Source organism: Musca autumnalis, unplaced genomic scaffold (assembly GCF_047663935.1).
Source record: "Musca autumnalis isolate F117 unplaced genomic scaffold, ASM4766393v1 scaffold_4, whole genome shotgun sequence".
NCBI lineage: Eukaryota > Metazoa > Arthropoda > Insecta > Diptera > Muscidae > Musca > Musca autumnalis.
In genome coordinates this window covers 229,382,448-229,390,163 of record NW_027411977.1, presented here as the reverse complement: position 1 = coordinate 229,390,163, position 7,716 = coordinate 229,382,448, and the positions used below count along the sequence as shown (strand labels likewise).

The window sequence follows — 7,716 nt, the reverse complement described above, 5'->3', positions numbered from 1 at the left end:
AAATTAATGATTCCACAGCTGGCGACACCGGATAGTGACGCTGCTTAATCGGGACTGCATTCCCCGTATCGATGACATGCTCTTGTAAATGGGTTTTCCCAAGTCCAAACTTTTCGAAATCTCGAAAACTTTCTTTAGCTTTTTCAAGCAAAGCTAATTGGTCATCAGATAACAGGTGCATATCGGAATCATCAGCTACCGAAGAGATCTCAAGGCTGCTAATGAGCTTAGGTGCAATAGCGAAAACTTTCCAAAAGTCGACGCCACAGTACATGGAATTCTCAAGACCAGGTATTAAATATACATCCATGGTCTTCGTCACATCATCGAACGTGAGATCAACTTTAACCTTTCCTGCGCAAGAAATCCGCTGTCCACTAGCCGTACCTACACTACATTTATACACCGGAGTGACTTTTAAATTCAATTTATCAACCAAAGAGAAACAATTTTTGCCGAGGCAGGTTACAGTGGCTCCACTGTCGAATAAGGCCAAAACAGATACTCCATTTACTAAAACTTCCCGAAAAGGACGAGGATCATTTGACTTAAAATCAGAAAAGGTAGTGGATGAAACGGAAAGACGATGTAATCGTCTACGCTTATAGCGCTCACCAGTTTTCAGAATGCGATTCGAAACAAAAGCATTTGCATTAGCGAAAATCTCTGAATTAAAAATGCGTTCACGAGTCTTCAGATAATTTGCCATGCGGATGTGAAACGGCAATGTTAAATCTGGTTTGGTTCTGGCAGAGTTATGAGAAAGTCCGGGTGAAATAGAATTGTCAGGAACAATTGAATCTGTAGAAGTGGAAACATCATGAGAAACTAGTCAGTCCACTGTTTGAGTAGAAACTGATTCGGCCTTAGAAGAAGCAAAAGTGCGACTGTTTTGTTTACAGTTGTTACATTGAGGAGCTGTAACACCAGGTGAACCACAGCGGAAACAAAAAAGAGAACGTTGAGAACTAGTACATTGCTTAAAAGTGTGACCTTTGTCATTACAGTTCCAACAACGCATCGGTTCACTTTTAGAAACACCGGGTACCTTTGGCCGAAGCCTCAACTCTTCAACTTCCTGTACTAAATCATCAAAATCGTTATCATTTATCTCGTTCACCATCCGAGTGGGTGGACTTGTCCTAAATCTCGATGAAGATTCTCTTTCAAGAAACTCTTCCGCTTTCCTGACTTCATTCCTAAATTGTTCCACGGAGTAAAATGTTCCACTAAATGTCAAATGAGCAAGACTGGGTTTCAATCCAGCTTTGAGGATGTCAATAACCTCGAAATCCTTCAAAGGTTCCCTCAACTGAGTGCGCAGGTTATTAATTGCATCGATATATTGTGTAGCAGATTCATTCCTACCCTGCTTTCTATCCATAATCTGCCGCATCACATCTAAGTTGGATTGAAAACGTTGAAATTCATGGACTATACTGATCTTTAAACTTTCCCAGTTCATGTTTGGATACTGTCGGATCTTTCCCCAATACCATTGGCAAGGACGGCCTTCTAACAAGTGGTGAAATTCGTCTACTAATTCTTGTTCTGAACAACCATAGCTCCTGCAAAGTCGCTCTACACGAAATATAAAATCTTCGACATTCGGTGTCTTTGGGGTAGCATCAAACTTAATGCCCCACTTGCTGAGGTATGGATGTCTGGGTCTACAAAAATCTTCCCTATAACGATTTGGAACTTCATTGCTACGACTACCTGAACCTGCATGTGCTGTATCAGTTCGTAAAGGTGGCAACTCTCGGGGCCAATCAATGCTCGGAGAAGGTAGTTCACGTCTATCATTTGGATTCCCTGGAGGGACTGTTTTAGAAAAAGCTTCTTTAACTGCAGCAGCAATCGCTGTCTGCATTTCTTTTTTCATGGTTTCAACCATTGATGCTTGGGTGACCTCTAAAGCGGACTGAACAACGTCAAGAACCCCTGTGCTACTAAGTCTATCAACCTGATCTTCATCATTGCCTCGAATTGTCAAAGGACTAAACGAAGGCCTAGTAATGGTACTCGGTTGCTCATTTACCTGCGCAAGAGTAGGTGGACTTGCAAATTCGTTTGGTGTCGGCGGATCGTTACCATCAGCGCTAGCAGGGTTACCAGATTCAGTACCTTGTTCTGTTCCAGCAGCTTCTCCTACTGCTTGACTTGTCGACCTGGTAATAATGCTGTAAGTTTTTGGCTTGGCCCCTGTAGCAGGCTGCATGATGTCCAAATCAAAACGAAATCTCCAAAAAAAAAACAATAAACTTTCCAAAAATGTTATTGTACTGACCAGTCCGAATAAAAATCTCAATAAAAGTTCAAGAAATCAAAATTCAATAGTATGTCTTCTCCAATGATCAACAGGTTATCCAAAAGGTAGGTATGATACCATAAATTCAACAAAATCCCAAAAATATATATAGCCGAGATAGTAAAATCCAATATTGAAAATCTCATACGCAACAAAACTCAATATGAAAATTGAATGGTTCCAACAGGTCAGGTATTTCCAAAAGAATCGAACCAAAAACAATCAATAAATCTTGCAAAGTTTCTCAAAACCAGAACAAATGCTCAGAAATTCTGTAGAACAGAATAAATCGAGGTAATAAATTATTTTCTCTAGGCTGTGGTAGATCAGTATAAATGTTTGTAAGTCCGGGTAAAATTAGTTCGAATAATATTCGAATAAAGTCTTGGCTGGTAAAAGAAAAAAAAAAATAGAACTTCGATAGGCTCTTCAGTTCTCTTCGCCTACCCCTATTGTTCTATGGAGTAGACTGTTCAAAACGTAGGAGTGATTGTTGCCGGTTAGAATTTCCTCAAAGAGTTTCTCGAGGTCTCTTCAGTGTATCTTTAGTTAAGCATAGAACGGCTTTCTAAAGATACACTGGGAAATCGACAACCAGACAGCAATCAGCCCTACGGAAAATGCTCCAACTCAAGGTTGAGCGCTGCCGTCCGAAGGCTCTCCAGACTAACCGCCCCTACAACCTTAAGGTACTTCAGCTGACCTCGAGTCGAACTGAAGACCAGTCTTCGGGTACAGTTAGTCCAGTTCTGTGTACACCCTGTGTGTACGTGAAAAACAAACAAAAATATATTACTACTTAAAGCTTATATATTTTAAAAGTAAGAACTAGCAATCGGTAGCTTGAGCCTATCAAACCCCTCCTGCCGTCTTTTAATCAAAAAGAGAAAAACAAATGTCTTGAGGGCGACGACCCTATGCCTCACGCAATCGGAAAAAGAATGTTAATTACCACGGTAGGAAATTCCAGCAAAGTGAATAGTAAATTACTATCACTTCTGAAGACTCTGACAAAAACTAATGCACCACAGATCCCAATTGAAATCTCGAAAGGCTTCACCAGGTTCCACGACGATGCTTCACATTTAATTCTCAAACCAGACAGGAAATAAAATCGTGCAAAAGTTTGTCTATTGTAGGTGCCAGATACAAAAAACGGAAAAGTCATAAAGGTGCCAACAAACAAAAAAATTCAACGTCAAGATTTATTTCCAATCATTTGCAGGAAAATTCCAAATAATTGTAGGTGAAAAGGTTTAGGAAGTAGTAAGTAGAAGCTTTCAACTAACGTTGGTTTATTCAGCATCCCCCAGAATCAAAATTATTCTTCAAAGAAACTTGAATCCAAAATTTTGAAACCGGAATTCAACAGTTATTAAATTGACAAAAATGAGTGCAATTTTGTCAAAATATTTGCTTAAACAAATTTCCAAAATCAAAATGTATGAATATGCTTAAGGTTATAGGTAAAGGTTTGGTTCGCCAGGATAAAAAAAAACAACAACAATCGGTCAACTACGATAGCTCCAACAACTTAAAAAAAATCTAAAAAAGAATTTCTGTTTGATGTAGTATAACAAAGAAACATTTTCAATACAGCAAATTACACCTTGGTCATAATAACCAAGCGTGAATGACTATATATTGTGAATGTTTAAATTCATGAACTTTGATTAATATATTTTGTTACAATATTAAAGCCTGCTATATACGCAGCACTTTAAGACAACAAAACAAATCTCAATAAGATGTAATTTAAGAGAAATAAAATTCTATCAATTTTTCTCTATGAAGCTATTGACTGTTTACATAGACAAAACTTTGTCAAGACTCATAACCCAAAATTGAACCAAAAACAAAATTCAAGAAAAGGTACCAGCATCGCGCTGGCTTTACGTTGGGGCGCCATTTTGTTATGTTGTACGAACGAGTGTGGTTTGTTGAAAATCACCAGATGGCAATGGCAATCGCAGAAAACATAAATTTATATCGGCTGGCTCAGTCGGCCGCACTCGTATACACTTACAAAAAAAATTATGTTATACCACTCAGTAAAATTATTTTGGTTGTTGTTGAAGCGCTAAGTAGTCGTTGTTGTTGTAGTGGATACCCCAAGGTGTTGTTGGGTATCCTTTATGCCCACCCATGGGTTCCATAAGAACCCCCATATGGACCTCCAATACTGAAGACCCCCAAAATTCATCTGGCTTACTCAACCTTTACCTTACCTTAATTGACCTTTTTCTTAAAACATCATAATGTCCAATATAATTCGAGATTCATTACATTATTTTATTCATCGTCATGGATGACAAAAAAACTTATTATAGTTTACTTAGGATAACCTTAGGTTTAGTTATGACTAATATTAAAATTCATAAAGTTCAACAGATATCGTACTTGTATATAGCATTCAATTTAAAGTGCATACAATCATCAACAGATGATTCAATGTCACTCCCATACAGGGTACCACTGTGCACCAAATGTAATTTAGACTCACTAATTTCCTGGCCTAATGAGCTCACTGGGTGGAATCGAAATAAAAGTATATGTTGTTCTCCTCTTAATCATGGATTAAAAGTATAGGTTGATGGGACTGACATTTTACATAAATCTCATAATATCAAGATAATTGCAAAATTTAATTCATTTCATTTGTATAGAATCATTTGATTTGAATGTTAAATTTAATAATAAAAGTTTTTGTATATGTTGACTTTATTGTCAACCGAAAACATATATACAATTTAATAGGTTAATTGCAGAATAATATTAAAATTTCTTACAGCACCCCGTGCTAATATCTACATACCAACTGCAGGGTAACTTTCATCAAAAATGTTTTATAAGAATAGAGATGTGGATCACTAACAAACATTTCACAATTTAATCTAAAATCTGTGTCCGAAACGAATTTAGATTCTGCTCTCTATGATTCCTACGTTCCTCGTATTTTCAAAAGCACTAATAATAATTTAGAAACTATTGTATCAACACAAACATTGCTAACCCGAATGTAGCCAATCCGGTTACCGGAAAAAGGTTAAAATTTTGCTTCACAATGTAAACGCACCTTAGTTCCTTTCCCTAATGGGAAAAGGCTAAAATTTATACCAAATAAAATCCAACAATAGTTTATAAATTACCATTACTGCCACGGAAATATTTATCTATTCTTTAAACAGAATAAAAGAAAACCTTTAAAATTCTTCTCAGCGTCAACAATAATGTATAATTACTACCAAAAGGGGTAAATAATAAGTTAATAAATGGTAAACAATAGCAATGAGGGGATACGACAATATTCAACAGTAGGATCATATGAGATAATTATTTACAATTGTCGTCGACGTCATTAAATTCCTCGTTACTACAAAATTTTTCACTTTCTCAGAGAGAAATTTTAATAATAATTATAAAAAAATTATTGTCGCTGATCAAATTTCACTGAACTATTGAAACACATAAAAAAAACGCAGCAATTATTCATTGTATGCTTATTAGTATTAAACAATCATTTCCAAAAACAAAAACAACTGCGTCATTTAAAGGCATATCAATAATTCTGGAAGTTAACAACACGATTGTAAAGCGGGGTTGAAATAAATTGTAAAGAGGAATTAGAAAACATAAAGACAAAGAATGCAAAAGGAATGGCAAAATATTTGTTAGTTTTCTCTTCTCTCTTCCTACTCTCTTCTCGCGCCAGAACTTCTTTTCAATACTCAAAAATGTGCAAAGTGCACATGTTCAAAAAAAAATACCGTTACCGAACCGTTTGTATGTGTATTAGTATGCACGAGGTAGCTTACCGTTACTTATCACTTAAAATGTATAAATATTGATAATAATTCACGAGATATAAAATTTGTAGAATTGGTTAAGAAATAGAACCGGCTGACCGTCGATTCGGGATGTAATACTGATGATAAAAAAATCAAATATTGGACCCTCTTTCCATGAACCATTTGTTGACTAAAATGGCCCAGGGATCATACGTCCTTTGGTTGCACTTATTATCTACTCACTCTTTTCACCTTGGGTTTACCCCAACTGGATACATACATATATTCCGGCAGATATTGGGTAGAATTGTCCGCACGGCTTCACGATGTCGTCTTGACTTGAGTTCGAGATTGTTGGTGGCGGTCCCAGGTTGTTGAATTATATAGGGGTACAAACGGCCAAAGCAAACATGAAAATCCAAAAAAAAATTGTTCAGGTTGGTGTTCCTTTGGTGGTTTGGTGCTGGTTATCTAAGGGCTGTTCTTCTTTCCATTACTGTGGCGTGGTATAAAACTTTCGTTGTGGTTTATGGTAGGCTGGTGGTGTTTGCCTTGTTAATTAACTTGGTCGCGGCTATTGGTTCGATTTTCTTTATGTAGTTGTGGGGAATTAATGAAATAAATTCATTAAGAACCAAAAAAAATGATGCAAAAGCATGCCAAAAGAAACGTCCCAAAAAACTCGCCTTATTAATTTTCAGCACAGGTGGTGGTGGTAGCTGTAAACTCTACTTGATTTCTTGCCGTGGCTGTAGGGAAATCCAACAGCAAAATACATCCATCATGTTTGACTCAACTACATGGCCAGGTGGTAATCACCCACTGTTGGAAGTACTGCAAATTTCTTGCACAATTTAATGTAGCAAACAATAGTCATGGGCAGGCAGTATTCACATAAAGCAAGTTAGAAATTTGCACAGCAAACTTTTCAACACATAGAGGGATGAGCCATTAAACAAGGGTGTGGCTGTACCACGGCAATTAACGGTGATAAATGCTTGCCAAATTATGGCACCACGCGGTTTCTCCAGGTGGAAACTGAAAAATTACCAGAAATTCACTTTAGTTTTTGTTTGCGGGCTAACTTCTTTCAGGTTCATCTTACCCCTTTTGTTTCAGCTACTGTTTATGTGCAAACAGTAAAGAAATTTGCAGCACTTCAGGAATTCGTCGATGAATTTAATTAATTGCCAATGAATTTGCAATCTTGTTTGCAAATTCCACCACTTGATTGCTGCCGCCACAAAATTTTAATGAAATGAATTTTCATTTCATGATGGCGTCCTTTCAAATGACAGTAGGAAAGAAAATTCGCGATAACCAGCGTTGCCACCTAACACCTTTTGTACCTGGCAATCAGCTGATTTCGATACAGCACTGATTGTGGGGGTACTTTAATGTGGACGCAAAGGGTTTCAAGAAAAATTTCATCGGGTGACATAACAAATTTTGAATTTGTTCAATTCCTCCTTGGACTTTTTATACATAGTTGAGTGGTGTCAAAGGGAAATATGTTCTACATTAAATTCCACTGTATGTCGCGGAACAATTATAGAATGTTATAAAAATCAATTTCAAATTAGGTTTATAAATTGAAAATAATTCCTTGTTTTAGGG

The 7,716-nt window shown here is 36.8% G+C and overlaps 1 long non-coding RNA gene across 1 annotated transcript; it reads right to left on the bottom strand.

Moving 5' to 3' along the window:
• Window positions 1-4,572: 4,572 nt before the first annotated feature.
• LOC141400725 (uncharacterized) lies at window positions 4,573-7,440 on the bottom strand. The gene is made up of 2 exons (XR_012412183.1): window positions 7,205-7,440; window positions 4,573-7,137 (listed from the first exon to the last, which is right to left on the bottom strand). It is a non-coding gene; the product is annotated as an uncharacterized lncRNA (long non-coding RNA).
• Between the last annotated feature and the right edge of the window lie 276 nt (window positions 7,441-7,716).